We start from the raw sequence: 16,474 nt of genomic DNA, 5'->3' as shown, positions 1-16,474 counted from the left end.
GAATTATATATGTGAAATAAATTACATCGTGCTTGGAACACTCTGCAGAAATTGGTTCCCAGTTGTTTTCCTCTGGCCCACACTTAGGCCAATCACTCAGAGCACCCCAGAGAGATGCAGGCCAGTCACTAGTCTCTCCTCCAACCCTAAATGAACAGGAAGGGGGCGGCTTTCCCTCTGAGTAACTAGTGGTGCAATTTTTGCGGCAAGACTAATGACCATATGGAAATGAAGAAGGAAAAGCAAAAATGATCCTCATCAAGGCACCTCATCAACCACATGCAGACAAGCTTGATTTTCCTGCTTCCGATGAAACATGTAGCTACTGGGGCCTTTTCCACAAGCTATCACACAGCCTTTGCGGCGTAGGTAGATTGGGTGGATTCTGACTTCGTTTCAGTGCCCTATGCTCTCACCTGGGCCCTTTCTTAGAGAAATCCACTCCAGCAGCCTGTGGCGGCACCACGCCACTTCTCTATCCCTGTGTTAATTCCCGGAGTGGTTACTCTAAAACCACTAATCTTACTGAGCTATTTCCTGCCTGGTTTCTCACGGTATGATGGGGAGGAGCAGAGATTCTAGAAGACGTTGGGCCATGAGATATAAGATGGGAAGAACCGTAACAGAGAACGTTTCTCCAAGGGAACATCAGGTCAACGCCACATTACCAAATCCTCACTTACTGACAGAGCAGAGTTCCCGGTCCTAGCAGACCCACGTGAGGCGCTCAGGAACAGGACCCTGACTGCGGTCCTCCTCTTTACCATTTACGCCCTTCCAGCAACGTCCCGGGCCACACCTGCAAAGGAGCGGTGCCAGGCCCGACATGCCCCCGGGGAGAGGCCCAGAGGCTGAGCCATCGCGTCACATCAATGTTCTTTCAACACGAAACCAAGTCCCCTTAGGAAGCATGCTCGACATCAAAAAGAATTATGAAGTGGACACACCTACTGCAGCCTTCGAGAAAAGAAGTGGAACTTAGAAACCTTTTCCAGGCAGAGTGGTTTTCAACCTCTAGAAACATAAAAGACCACTTACAGAGCTTCTCAAAAATGTAGACAACTTGGCACCGGCCCAGACCCACAGAATCAGAAACTCGGGGGATGGGATGGGAAATGTGCATTTTCTGAAAGCTCCAAATCAAAGGCTGAGAAACGCTGGCTGAGTCTAGGACCACGAGTTTGCAAAGCAAACTCAGAATCAGGTTTTGGATTATGGGCAGTATTTTCAAAGGCCGGTTGGTGGCACACTGCTCTTAAAGGGGCTAAGACACGGCCTGCTGGAAAAGGAGCCTTCGAAGAAGAAAGCCGGGAACTGTGAGGTTAAACCAGAATGTGTCTTTACTTTAGAACTCCCAGACCTTTACCAGGCCAAGGTGCCTTGTACCCTACACGGTAGAGTAGCTTTTCCAAATGTGTCTGATCACCAAAACCTCCCTTTGAAAAGCATCCATAGCACTTACCATCTCTGGAAAACACTTTGGGTCCATTAACTGTCTTCTAGAGGTTACCTGAAAGGACGATGTATTGAAAATATTCATTTCAAACCACGTTTGCCTTCCCACCCTCAGGGCTGGAGTGCAAGGAGGTGCAATGGTTGAAAACTGACTCCACTTGGAGGTGAGTTTGGAATCGGGTGATGAGGTTCCTGTTTCCCACGTCTCCCCACCTGGGATGCTACTCTAAACAACTCACTCCTTCTCTAGCTTGGTCTGAACACAAGGAAAAATAAAATCTACAAAGTTGTGAGTGAAAAGGAGACTGTGTATATACATCACCCAATTTCTTGGAATAAAGTTGCCAAGTGCATTCACATTTCAGTAAACCTCCTTCTATAAAAATGATGCAATAGAAGCCCCATATGCTGTGATCCTAGGAGCTGGTGCTAAGGGCATAAATGCCTCTGCATTGTAAGAGAGATCCTTAAGAGAGAGATGCCTTCCAACTTTGGGTCAGGTAATGCCGCAGTTATCAAAGGCATGGCTTTCTTCTCTGATTTCCCCACCTTGGGAATCAGAAATGTAAACTCTCAACACAAGCAACAGACGTCCGGCTATGATCAATTACATACAGTATTTTCCGGCGTATAAGACGACTGGGCGTATAAGATTTTCCTGGGTTAAAAAGTCGTCTTATACGCCGGAAAATATGGTAGTCCAATATATCTAATCCATTATATCTAATCCCATCAATATAGTCCAATATACCGTATTTTCTGGCGTATAAAACGACTTTTTAACCCAGGAAAATCTTATACGCCCAGTCGTCTTATACGCCAGAAAGTACAGTACTCTCTTTTGTGACCAGCATTTCAAATACATAACAACAACAAAAAGCCACATGCAGGGTGATGACAAAGATATTAATATCATAATACTACCTTCAATATCATATTCTAGCCAGTGAGAATTCATCACAGACATTATTTTTTCTGTAGGTCATTATTTGGTTCTGAGCAACATGAAATGAAGTTCAGCTAAGCAAACTTCAGAAGAATCCAGTAACCTATATCCTTCCGGAATACTAATCACCTAAGTGTAAATATTACCCATAAATTAGAGTGCACCCAGGCAATCAACAAATTTGCTGAGTGTCTCCTCTGCACCTGGCAGTATTGTAGGAGTTGGAAATAGCCGTGAACAAGAGATTAAAAAGCTACCATCAATGCAGCTTTTATTCTAGATCTAGGAATCTAAATTTTTAGCAATTTAACTGGATTTTTGTCATTTCCATTTTCTTTCAAGGTTTACTCATGATTATAAATCCAATCTCCCTTTGATTCCCCCAAATTCTGAATTGTTAGAGCTGAAACAAATGTCTTTGGCAGCTCTGTGCATGGCATGGATTCCAGGCAGGCAGGCAGGGGACCTAGATCCTAGCTGTGCTTGTATGTCTGACCGTAGATGGGCCCTTTACTAATTAATCTGAGCCTTACTTTCTTCATCTGCTAAATGAGGACTGAATTCGAGTCTGACTCAAGCACAATAGTCTAGGGCAGTGATGGCGAACCTATGGCACGCGTGTCAGCACTGACACGCGTAGCCATTTCTGATGACACGCAGCCGCATGCCGAGGATGAAACATTTGCTGCTCCTGAGGATGAAACATTTGCGACTAGAGTCTTGGAGTTAGTTTTTTCCTCAAAGTGACACACTACCTGAGTTATGCTCAGTTTTTTGGCGAAGTTTGACACACCAAGCTCAAAAGGTTGCCCATCACTGGTCTAGGGTGTTTGGAAATATATTGGATTGGGCGGGGAGGGCGCGCGCACAACATTCGGGCTGACATGATGGCTGAGTAGGCCCAGGAATGCCGAGCATCCTGCACATCACAGGACAGGCCTGGCCCAGGTCACCGAGCTTGTGAGAGCTGAGCTGGGAGCAGGACCAAGATCTGCTACACCCAGTTTGGGGCCCTTTTCAGGACACCATGCCAGTCCATTCTTTTAAGGATTATCTAGAGTGACGTACTCCCTGATTTCATTCATTTGAAAATAGGCCGGGTAAGATCGTGAAGGTGCCTTTGATGGGAGAGCTGTCTGCCAAGACCCTCTACTCTGAAATCCTCGGACTGGGTAGAGCAGGTCACCTCTAGTTATTGTTGCAAGACTACCTCGATTTTTAAAACATCTCCTAATTCCTATCAGGAAAGTCTTTTCATAGCTGAAGCTCACAAAAATTACAATTATTATGTCACCTAGATCTAATTTCTACTAGGATCTAGCTAATTTGCACAGCTATTGTTTCTTGTTACACAAAGATATAAACCTTATTATAACCCTGGTTTTCTTCCAAAGCCTGAAGGGGATAATGCTAAAATATTTTACAAGCAAATTCCCACTCCATGGAATATAAGCAGCTGTGGGGAGAATAATAAGGGAGCCAAGCAAAAACCTTAAGTAAAAACATCTTATCAAATAAGCAATGTAGTTAAACAGCTAATCTTTTGATTCTCTGGTAAGAGGGTGCAATGCTGGCTGGCTGAGAGGTGAAAATCAGACCTTTCCCTGATAGGTATCATAAATGAAAGGAGGAATTTTCATCTTTAGCCAATTAGGTTGAAATGTCATCTCTGCCTCCTGTCCGTGTGTGGTGAAATTAAAATCTGGCTCCTTACAGTTACTTAACCTCTAACCTGTCCTTAAGGCATATATTTGGGTGGCTGATGGCCTTAGAAAGATTACAAAATACCTCCAGGAAGATTCTTATCCCTAAATTGATGGTTCTCAAACTGTGCACTGCGGCACCCCAGGGCACCAAAGAGAGTTCACAGTGTGCTTCAGAATAGTTTCAGTTTCTAAGCAAAGCACTGTGTTACGAGACACCTGTTGGACATCATGCAAACTCCTAGCTCAAGGTAGTTCACATTTCAACATTAGAGTGAGCTACATTCCTTCTGATGATATGACCGCTTTGCAAAACTACATTGCAGCAGTTACTGTGATAAAAAGCAACTGCTGCCCAAAATGAAGCGGCAGTTTGTAATCTGATTCCAACGTTTTAGAAGCTGGCAGTGCCCAAGAGATGCACACATCCCATTATTAAGTAATTGGGCTTACGAATGAGGTCAAACTATTTTTCTTTCAATTTATTGTATTTTTTTCCCCAAACAGCTACTAAGTTGTTAGGACACACGCATAAACTAGTGGATCTAACTAATTAATGAAAAACAAACAAACAAAAAAACCAAACAAACACGGTTAGCCATTTCTTTTAGTCAAGGGTGTTGGAAAAATTAATGAGACACTAATGGCATCATGAACTGAGAAAGTTAAACCTCTGACCTAAACATTTTGGTCAAGCTCCAAAAGACGGTGGAAATAGGGAAGTTTCTTTTTCAAAGAGCAGCTATTTGGAAAAAGAGATCAGCTCCCAGGCCACCTCTCTGAGCAGTCACAGTGGCAGCTACAGCCACAGTGGCCCTGCGGAAGGGCCAGGACCGCCAGGTCCCAGCTCCCCACATCACGTTGGTCGCTGCCACCTTTGTGGAGGGTTCAAATACGGAGGGATCTGCATCCCAGAACACTCAGCTGCAGAGTGGCTCATGGACCACTCTGTGCGCCCTGTGAGGACAAGGATGTCTCCCTCCTCCCAGAATCTCCCGCACCTTGCAATGGCTGACTCATGGTTGATATCCAATTAACTAATTAATGAACCAACAAACAAATGAATTATCTCAATTATGTAAGAAGGGAAAGGAAAAGGGAAGAACCAATGAACAGAGATGTTTTTTCCCCCGTTTCAGAATGTGAAAATGTATATAATGCTAATGTTGATAAGAATTTATTTCATACCTACTATGTGCCACGTACTTCACAAACATTAAGCTCAATCCTTAAAACAACTCTAAAAAATACCATTCATTCCATTTTCCAGATGCAGAAAAGGAAGGGCAGAGGGGACAAGTAATTTGCACTGACTCACGTTGCTAATAAGGAGTCGTACTAAGGTTCCGATCCTGAGTCCGGAGCCCTGTGTCGCCACACTGCTTCTCCTCCAGAAACACTCAAGAATGACCCCAACACCCAACGGCTCAATAGCCATGTGCACCCCTAACTTAAAGAAGAAACTCAGTAGAAAGGGAAAGTCTAGATATCACCTTCATTCTACTTCAAAGGGAAGTAAAACTACCTGAATACACCTATCACGTTGAATACAAGTATCACGTTGGAGGCTGCGCACTTTTGTTTTTGTTCCCCAAACCAAAATGAGACAATGGATAACTGGACATTAGAAGTGTAGCAAATAGGGTAACCAAGAAGCTACTTCTCTCATGCACTTTTGATTCTTCCTCAAATTCAGTTATCTTCTTGCCCCTAGCCAGTTTGGCTCAGTGGATAGAGTGTCAGCCTGTGGACTGAAGGGTCCCAGGTTCAATTCCGGCCAAGGGCACATGCCTGTGTTGTGGGCTTGATCCCCCCAGTAGGGGGCATGCAGGAGGCAGGCAGTCAATGATTCTCTCTCATCATCGATGTTTCTATCACTCTCCCTTCCTCTCTGAAATCAGTAAAAATATATTTTTAAAAACATTTTTAGTTATCTTCTTTCATTCATCTACTTTTTTGTCTCAACTTTCTCCCTGATTTTACTCGGGGAAAATTTAGAGATGTTCCTTGAGGGGGAAGGTATAGACTAAGAAAAGAGGTTAGAAGAAAAATACTGTTTGAAATGAACTGAAGACTTAAATCCTTTGCCATTTTATCACCTTCCTTATCAAAACTTCAGGAGGTTCCATTCAACCAGCCCATATGCAATCAGCTAATCTACACCCAAATACAGTTCTCACTCCAACTGTAGGTCAGAACCCAAATTAGGACAAGGCTATAGGTAAGTGTTTTATTTCGCTTTGTTGCAATAAATTATTATAAAAGTCACATGTCATAAATTGTGTGATGGTCCTTAATCTACTTTTCATTTAATCCTCCCCCTATCAAGACCTCTATTTCTTGGCATATATCTCACAGGCTTGGGACAAAGTGGGCTATTCACACATATTATAAACTTAGAAAACATATTTAAAAGGTACAAGCAGCCCTGGCTGCCAGTGTTTATTATACTGTATATGAGATTCTGGTTCTCCTATCAATTCTCTGGGAAATTCTCCCAACAGATTGTCTTCCTGTGTAAGTGAGTCTAGTTGATTTCTGTTTCTCGGAACCAAGAATCCTACTAAATTATATCCAACACTTTAATTTGCCAACAAATAGAATTTTAAATATTAACTACCATTATATTCTTAAAGAATGGGTATTTCAAATTTTAATACGTAAGAAAAAAGACCAGAACTTCAAAGTAAAGGTTATTCCTTTAAAGTGAATATTACCTCTTTGAAAACTTCACTGTATTTTTCTCCTTTCTCTGCAGATGACTGACACCTTCACCAGAGACTGGATTCCAATCCAAGAACTGGCACTTGGTAACCACAAAGTATATTCAAACCCTAACACGTAGCTTATGTGTTTCTTGAATTGAAAATATGCAACTCTTTTTTCATTTTAAATCCTCACCCAAGGACATGCTTAGAGAGAGGAAAAGAGAGAAGAGGGAGAGATGTGAGAGAGAAGTATCAATTTGTTGCCTTCCATTCGTACCCCGAATGGGGATCAAACCCGTAACCTAGGTATGTGCCCTGACTGGAATAGAACCAGCAACCTTTTGGTGCACCTGACAATACTCAGCCAACAGAGCCACTCCAGCCGGGCGAAAATATGCAACTCTTTATTAAAATACTTACATATGTAAACATTAATATTTCTAATTACCATATATATTTTTAAAGAACTTCAGGGAAAAAATTAAAACATCAACTTGGATTGAATGTTTTTTTCTGGTGACCTTGACCATATGATCATGTCTGTAATGCTATAAAAATCTAAGTAACAATTGAGCTGCAACTTTCCAGAAGGTTAAAATTATTTCATTTGTCCACCCTCCATCTCTGATTTTCATCCCTGTGTGCCCCCCAACCCTCACACACACAGCCCCATCAGCTCCTTGCCTTCCCTTCTCTGCAAACCTAGGCTGACCGATTCAAGGTTCACTCTCAATTCTTCAGGAAAGCTATTACACAGCAGGTCAGGGCCTTTCAGTGAAGAGAGAACTGCTTCCTAAGTGTCAGCTAAACATTTTGAAATGGTGCTCTTTCAAGCACCAGAGTGTAATTTACAGTTTTAGAGTCATGATTTTCCACATGAAAGGTCCATTAGTGTGATGAAAAAAAAAAAAAAAAAGACAAATAGCTGGCTCTTTAGAACAGTCAAATCAAAGCCTGGAGTTTGTCATGCCCTCTTGCTGCGTCAGACCAAACATTTCTGCTCTTAATCATAAAAATAAATTTTTAAGTGTCATACAAGCATTTCTGGATGAGCAATAAGATCCTGTTTGTTGAAGAAAAACAAGGGAGGAAGTGGGTAATTTTGAATCAGATTTTAACTGCAAATATAAGCAAATTAAGAAAAGAAATAACAAGGTCTAAAATTAAATTTCAAAGATCTTATCAATGTAAATACAGTTTGTTTTATTACATAATATACTTTAAAATAAAAAGTGATTTTAAAATTTGAGCAAATGAAAAATAAAGCTCAGGGAAAGAAAAGTCTCCAAATAAAATAAATCCCTTTTGATTTATTTATTTAAGTGTGAACCTTGAGAAAAAAGACACCTACTAAGAAGGGCTCCTGGTGGCTAATTGGAATCAATTTTTTTTTTTTAAAGATCCTCATAGCCATTTTTACACAGGGGCCTCTCATGCAGACTACACTTCATGGAGAAGGCTGCACCGAACTACCTGCCTCTGCACTGAACTGCCTGCCCGCACTGTTCCTAGGGTCCTATTTCAAACATACAAAGGAGTTCCTGAGATCCTATTTCAACCAATAGGACTGAGACTTTTCCCATCCAATCAGAACTGCTCAGCTCAACCAACCAAAACAATCAAGACAGTTCCTTTTGGACCAATCAAGTTGTGAGGATTTGGAGTCCTTGTTTGCATGAGGACAGACCAATAAGGAACCAGGGATGGGGACTTCTGTCCATATAAGCCAGCTCCCTTCTGGCTCTGAGAGCACACTTTCCCTTCCCACCTAAGACTGAAGACTTTGTCTCCCTGGCTGAGCTGAAAAACTGGGAGAATGTCTCAGCAGAATAGAGCAGACCAGCACAGAGAAGAGCAATATAACCAAAGAGGGGCCTGGCCCTGGCCGCCTAGCCCCAGGGCTGCCTCACAGCCAAGCTGTATCACAATTGAGCTGTTTGCACTGAATAAAGTTTCCTTCTTCACTGCACCCCCAATTGGGGATACCTGCTGGTGTTGAATTGGCACCAATAATCATTAGTTGACAAAAAGATTAATTATATTTTTTAAAGTAATGTCTTTAACTTACTTTTTTTTTTAACTATGGTAAAATACACACAACATAAGATTTACCAGCTCAACAATTTTTAAATGTATAGCTCAATAGTGTTAAGTACATTCACATTATTGTGCCACCAATCTCCATAAGTTTTCATCTTGCAAAACTGAAACTCTTTACCAACTAAACAACACTCCATCCTCCCCTCAGCCTCTGGCAACCACCATTCTACTCTGTCTACCACCTCATATAAGTGGAATCAAGTCCTTTTATGACTGGCTTCTTTCACTTAGTATAATGTCCTCAAGATTCATCTATGTGTAGCATGTGTCAGAATATCCTTTCTGTTTAAGGTGGAATACTATTTCATTGTATGCACACACCACATTTCTTTATCCACTCATTTATCGATGGAAGTTTGGTTTGCTTCCAACCTTCTTTGACTTTTTAAACAATTTATTTAAGTAAGCAGGCACTGAGGCTGGAGCCAAACCACCTGGGTTCAACTCCCTCCCCTCCATGGCAGCACAGAAAATACAAATGTTAAAAAGAAAGAAGGTAGAGGAAAGAAGGGTACACTGTGAAGCACTCAGCAAGTTAAAATACTGACACTGCTAGGCTCTGATGAGGGCTTTCAGATACCGGAAGTTCATTCAAACATTTGTTTTCCAATATGAATATGAACAAACGTATGCTACATGCTGACCGTGCAGAGACAGTGCCTTCTTTGAGGGCAACGATGGCCAAAGGACAGGTATCTAACAGGTAAACAACTGTAAGTAACAGGGAAAATAGGTGCGAGAGGGACACAATGGCCCAGCCCCACCTGAGGCCAAGGCTCTAGAAAGGCTTCCCAGAGCTGAGTCCTACAGAAGGAACAGTCAGGAGGACACAGAGGAAGGAGAGGCACTGCCAAGAGGGGACAGCAGAACGAGACGTGGACATGAGAGGGTGAAGCACAGCCTCAGAGGCGAGATACTAACTCGATGGAAAGAAAATGTCAATATGCAGGGCCTCAAAGGAACAGAAAAGAAAAAAAAACACAAGGCCTAATTAAGTGTCAATCAATAGGAAGAAATGAAAATCCACCAGAAGTCAGGCATCGCTGGATACCCATTCTGGTGCCAATATGAATCTCCTGGCCCTTAGCTAAAAACAAATTATGGCTCAGAGGTACACATTAAAAGCTAGCAGCAAAAGCTAAAATTCATTAAAAGCTCATAGACCTGATGTCACACATTCCATTATATGGAAACTAGTGGCCCGGTGCACGAAATTTGTGCACATTAAAAGGGAATTAGAGGAATATTTTAATACTGCTATTTGCTCTTTCTGTATAATAGAAGTGTCAGAGATGAAAGAAAATTAGTAAAATGTATATGAAAACCTCCCTCCTGTCAGAGTCTGGGGAGCGCCGCAGGACGCAGAGTAAAGTCCCCGCCCACCCACGCGTGCCTCGAAATCGAGAGAGACCCAGACCCAGCCGGCCCCACCCCCATTGGGAGAGATCCAGACCCGGCCAGCCCCATCCCCGTCAAGCCCTACCAGGGGGGGGGTGCAGCCTCAGGTCCCCCGACCCAGGGTGTAGAGCGCGGTCTAAGGTCCCCCGGCCCAGCACCGGGGCAGGGGCGCACCTTGAGGTCCCCTGTCAAGCCCTGCTGGGAGGGGGGCGTGGCCTGAGGTCCCCCGGCCCAGGTTGGGATGGGGGGCGCACCTTGAGGTCCCCCATCAAGCCCCGCCGGGCAGGGTGCACGGCCTGAGGTCCCCAGTCAAGGGCACAGCCTCAGGTCCCCCGCCCCGGCCTGGCCTGGCTCCACGCAGCCTCAGGTCCCTGCTGATTGCTCGTTAAGGCTCGTTACGGGAACTCGGCCTCCGCTGTGGGTGCAGCCATACTGTGTTACGGACACTCCGCCTCCGCTGTGGGTGCCATCTTTGTGAGAACATGATGATTAATTTGCATATTCCCTCTTTATTAGATAGGATACGCTTAAAGACTACATGTCCAAAAGAAGGCCACTTTATCAAACACAAAGTGATCTACTCAAGTCTCTACCTTTTCAAATATGAGCAACTTGCCAAGTTACTACATTATAGTTTTGTATTAGTATTTACTTACAACACCTGCTTCGTTCCAAAAAATATTGAATCTACTACTGTTTTATTTTATCTGGTAGTTGTATCACAGGGGCTCACAGAACTGCAAAGACCTATAAGGTTATTGTCTAAAGAGTTTCTATTCCCCGGGAACTAACTAGACCATGAAAATGAGAAGACCAAGATCTGTGCCCTGCTCAGGTCTGAGTCCAAGAGACCATCCTGCAAACAGCGATGATAATGCAATGACACATGCCAGTATAGAAGAATGTGGAAGGGGTTAACGGAATAAAAAGAGGCACCTTCGGGTCCAGGACATCCCTTTGTTCACTTTTCCACTCACTCACTCACTCACCCTGTCACCCATTCATTCCTTTCTTCAGTGTCTCATAGGCACCAGGAGCTTTTCCTAAGTCAGTAGTCGCCAACCTTTCAGACCTCATGGACCCCCAGTGGTCCGCGCGACCATCGCTTGGCGACCGCTGTTCTAAGTGTTGAGATACCTGTACAGGAATGTTCCACAGATGGCTGCTGAAGGATGAGTAAAAGTTCCTTGGGTTGGGGGTGGGAGGATGGGAAGGAAGAAAGTATTCCAGGTAAAAAAAAAAAAAAGAGTTTGGTGACCAACACAGCTTCCAGCAGTCACAATGAGTTGGGGAGGGACAGGCAAGAGAGAGAGATGAAGGTGGGACACCTGAAAGGGTGTGATTAGGAGCACAGCTTGCAAGACGATACACCTTTCCCTTGACAGGAGGACCGGGATTAAGGATGTGTGGAAATGTGGATGCATTTCAGGATAGGGAGAGACAAAACACCAACATGCCCCACCAGTGTGGCTCAGTGGTGAGCGTCGACCTATGAACCAGGAAGTCACGGTTCCATGCCCAGGCTGTGTGCTCGATCCCTGGTAGGGGGTGTGCAGGAGGCATAAATGATTCTCTCACCACTGATGTTTCTATCTCTCTGCCCTCTGTCTTCCTCTCTAAAATCAATAAAAATATACTTTTTTTTAAAAAAGAAAAAAGAAATACACCAACAAGATGGGGTAAAAACATGATGAGTAGCAATTCACTGAGAAGGAACCATGGTTGAACAGGCTCTGTGAAGGACATGTGTAGGACACAAGGATGTACGTCAAGCATGTCAAACTCAAAGGCTGACACGGGCCAAATAAACAACATTTAAGCTTATGTGGACTGCAAAAAAAAAAAAGCTTCAATTTTCATAGAAACGTAGGTTTATTTTGATAGAGACATGCTGAATACAAAGGGCTGAAATAAATGTAATCGTTAACATAAAATAATAGAACATTTTAATAAAAATTAATATTTTTTCTTAAACATTAACTTACCAGACACTGAATAACTGCACAAATTAATAAGCATAACACAAATAAACCTATTTTTCTTGTTCTCCAAAAGTGAAATATTTCCTGTTGCCCACATCAAACAAGTCAGTCCAAGACTAATGACGTGGCAATTGGCTGCTAAAATATTCGCTGCTAATATTAGTGGAGAGAAATGGTGCACCTGCATGTAAGGCGCGTTAAGGAAAATGAATGCAACACGATTATTGTAATCAGTCATTAGCGAACGTTGTAGTTCGTTATTAATAATTATGTATAACAGGATATTGTAAAAATTAAGATACAAAATTTTTATTAAAACATTTCTTACATACTGTTATATTAGCTGGGCCGCAAAAATATTCGTTGTGGGCCGCAAGTTTGACATGCTTGATGTACGTATTGCAAACTTTTTATGGCCTAATGTTATTAAATATTTGGATCAAACAACTGAAACAGGAATTTTGGGGGTAAAATAGGACAGGTTTAGGAAATTTTGGAAATTAAGGGGACCATGTAGGAAGCACAGGGCTGGAGAGCAGCAGAAGGTATATTTCCATAGAATGGGGAAGCTGAAAAGCTGCAACAGGTACATTTCTATAGAATGAGGGAACTGGGAACAGCAAAATGTCTATAGTTACAAAATAAAGAGAAGGAAGCCCTTCATCCAGAAGGAGAAGAAAGCCCAAGGGGAATAGGAAAACAATAAGGAAGGGGGCGGGTGGGGACCTCACAGGTCCCATGTGAGGTTCAACCTTTGAGCCCAGGAGTTACTATAGTAACCAGTCTAAGGGAATAGTGACTAATCAGCGGGGATATCAAGGCACCAGGATCTGCAGCCTTCATAAGCCATGGGGAAAAGGAACTCAGTGGGACCTTTCCCCCCTCCCTACTTGGGAGTCCATTCTGTGGGACTCTTTCCCTCTCCCCACATGGGAGTCTGTACTTGTTCTTCGACAAATCTCCACCTTTGCTATACTACTCCCTGTCCGTGGACTCATTCTTCGATTCCGGCGGACAAAGAATCCGGGTTCCAGTCCAAAAATTCCGTTTCACAATCAACCCTGTCCTTGATTGCATTCCATGACCTCCATGCATTGGTATGGATTTTCTGCCCACCAGAGGGAGAAACAACCCTGACACTTTTCCCAATTTATCGTTTATTTCTTGCAGGTCTGCTGAAGGGCCACACTCTGAGTCTATAAAAGACTCAGTCAATAGGAGCAACTCCTGGAAAACTGACTTTCCCAAGCTAATACTGCCCCGGTGGAGACTCGGCTCTCTGTCTGGTAACGTCCTGTTTCTCTGCCGGGGGAGCCACAGCACCGTGACCATCACTAAAACCCACCTTGTGATGTCCAGCTCTGCCCTTTTACTTCCTACTCCCCCCTCCAAGCACTTCCTGTCCTGCTACTCTAATAGCTTCATATTAGAGCACAAACATCCTATAACTTTGCATTGGCCCAAGTAGACCTCAATCGTTTACTTTGGTTCTTTCATACAGTTATCTCAGGGTTTTAATAATTATAGTCTACATTGTATTCTAATGACATTGTTCTCTTCTACATCATCCAAGCCATTCACAAAAACATTAAAGGTCACAAAACCTAAAATTAGAACAATTCCATATGCCCCACAGGTTGGCCTTAAATCACTCAGTCCTCTTAACCTCTTGACCTTCTACTCAGAAAATAATTTGTGAAAAATTATTCTTTGGTTATTTTTGCGTGTATTATTAACCTCTGGCCAAGGTTGTTTTTATTTTTCTATTTTTAGCAACTCAGACACAAGCCCTTTTAAACTCCTCATACTCTATTGTTTTAGTACAAAGCACTTCATTAATACAAAATCAAATGTTTTGACTTCCACTCTTTAATCATCACCAGTGTAACAAAAGTAAAAACAAAAAATACAAAATTGTGAACAAAACCTCCATAGAAGCATGTTAAATGAAGAGGAAGAGCGAAGGGAGTTTTCTTGGTGATAAGTACATGCTGAGCACAGCGTACCTATTTTCATTATGATGTCTATTGACTAATTTCTAAAGAAAACCAAGGAAGGTTTGCTCTGCTGAAGATAAGAACCATATTTATAACTTCCCAATTCATACTGCTGCATTTCGACATCTATGATGTCCCAAGGTTCCTTTTTTAAAAAGTTTAGTTTTGCCAGTTGTAATAAAATATCTTATTGCAGAGAAACACAAAATTACTGGTTACAAGAGCCGAACTAAAGCAACGTTCCAGAGATTTACATTGGTCCCCACACTAAAACCAACCATGTAATCCATTAGGGGACGAGTCTCCCAGAGTTCTAGAAAGTATACCCCTACGATGTTATAAGTTAGAAAGGATGGTCATTCTTCAATTTCCTAAGCCTTTTTATTTAAATAATTATTTTGTGACATGGTCAAAAATTATGGGCCAAATATTTGAGAAAACTTAATATTCTGTCACAACTTCCAAAAGGAGAACAAATGTTCCTATTCATATGAACAGTTTTTTTTTTTTGTTTTTTTAAAGAATCATGTCGTTCTTCTAAGTACATGATTGGTTTAAGTCATTTGCTACTTTGGGAAGAGAGAAATTCTGAAGAAGTTGGTAAAGTCAAATGTAGATTACAAGCCTTTACAAAATGAATAAAAGGGTTCAAAGCAGCCAAGTAATTTCATTACTTTGAAAAAGTATTCATATCTTAAAATAATAATTTGCTATTAATCCAACTATTGAGAGTGAAATGAAATTAACATATTTCAAACACAGCCAGAATACTGAGTTCAATCAAACCATGCAAAGCTCATTTCTTAAGTAATTTACGATTAACAGACTCACTTACCTGGAAGCATATAAGAAAAGAAGGTTGTGGATGGAACTACATCATTCCCCTACTGGGTAAAAATACTTCGGCTTCTCTGCTTGACATGGGAAGGACTCTAAAATACACAAAATAAAAAATAAAATAAAGAAAAGAAAAGAAATAGGAGGTAGCCCCCGTGAATTTCCATGTCTTAAATGTAGGTGGTAAAATTTTAAGTCACGATTTAAAATACAATGCATCTAAAGTATTGCCCCCCAAAATCAGAATGGTATTTTTCCCTTCCCTATCTTAACGGGTACAATAAAAAGCATTTGTTTAAAAAAAATCAAGGTTTAATAAATAGTGAAAGCCATGAAGAAGTGTATGTAAAAGCAAAGCGGAGGACTCATATTTACTTGATAAAGAAAAAAGAAAAGGAGAGAGAGAGAGCAAAAAAAAAGAAAAGAAACGTGCCCGCGCGCTGCGTCCTCCCTAACTCGCGGCCGCTCGGCTCGGCGGCTGGGGCGGCACTGAGGCCACCGGCTGCCAGGTGGGGGCAGGAGCTGAGGTGCTGCCCCCCTCTGAAAGGACCGCGCTCAGCGCCACCAGGTTGTCTAAGGGTTCTATGCAATGATTTAAAAAAAAAAACAGCAAATCCTCCTGGAAGTTTTCCACGAGGGGAGGGAAGGGATCGCACGTTTCGAAAGAATCCGGAGGGGAGGCAGAAGAGCCAGATTCCCAGGACCAGCCCGCAGCGCGGCCGCTCGGCCCTGCCCCGCGCAGCCACTGCTGCCCCCGCCGCTGCCGATGCTGCGGAGGAGCTCAGCTCCGCTCCGGGCTGGGTGGGCGTGCACGCCGCCGCCGGCCCCCTCGGGACAGCGGACAGCAGCCCCAACCCCGCCCGCCCGCCCGCCCGCCTGCCCCGGGCCGAACGCCCTCGCTGTCTTCCCAGCAGAATGAGGCGGGAGAGATTGGGCCACACCACGTGCCCCCACACCAGCCCTGCCTCGAAGGAATTCCACCGGAGGACATAGATGTGTCGAGGAAGATAAAAAACAGATGGAAAAGAGATAACAAGCAAGGCACTCTGGAAGCACAAGCAAGGGAAATATCCTAGAAAAGGGACTACGCCCTCCAGTTCAGTGTGTTAATAATGCTATCTTCAATTAATTCCCGCGGAGCCGGTCTTTCCCAGGAGTTTTCAGATTTTATCTCACCTGTCTTTATACTTCAAGTAATAGCGAAAAGTAAAAAAAGTGCTATTGTGCCCGCTTTGCTGCAAGAATTTAAAAAGGTGCTCAGAGGGAGAGACTTAACCCACTCAGGCCTGCATCCACTAGCCCCTTTCTTCACGGGGTCAACCTCCTGGAGGCTGAAGCGGATCTGTCA

The 16,474-nt window shown here is 42.9% G+C and overlaps 1 protein-coding gene across 8 annotated transcripts in view; it reads right to left on the bottom strand.

The window, feature by feature from the left end:
• The window catches only part of CSGALNACT1 (chondroitin sulfate N-acetylgalactosaminyltransferase 1), a 290,722-nt gene that overhangs the window by 139,874 nt on the left and 134,374 nt on the right, over positions 1 to 16,474 (bottom strand). For 3 of the 8 annotated variants that reach the window (XM_079779436.1, XM_079779430.1, XM_079779433.1), the window contains one exon: positions 15,125 to 15,221. The exons of 1 other annotated variant lie outside the window; for it this stretch is intronic. The gene's annotated coding sequence lies outside the window, so the exon portion shown is untranslated. 4 more of the 8 variants (XM_079779437.1, XM_079779432.1, XM_079779434.1 and 1 more) reach the window with 3 other exon arrangements.

The sequence above is a fragment of the Cnephaeus nilssonii genome, assembly GCF_951640355.1.
Source record: "Cnephaeus nilssonii genome assembly, chromosome: 8".
Classification (NCBI taxonomy): domain Eukaryota; kingdom Metazoa; phylum Chordata; class Mammalia; order Chiroptera; family Vespertilionidae; genus Cnephaeus; species Cnephaeus nilssonii.
This window is presented reverse-complemented; position numbering and strand designations above follow the sequence as displayed.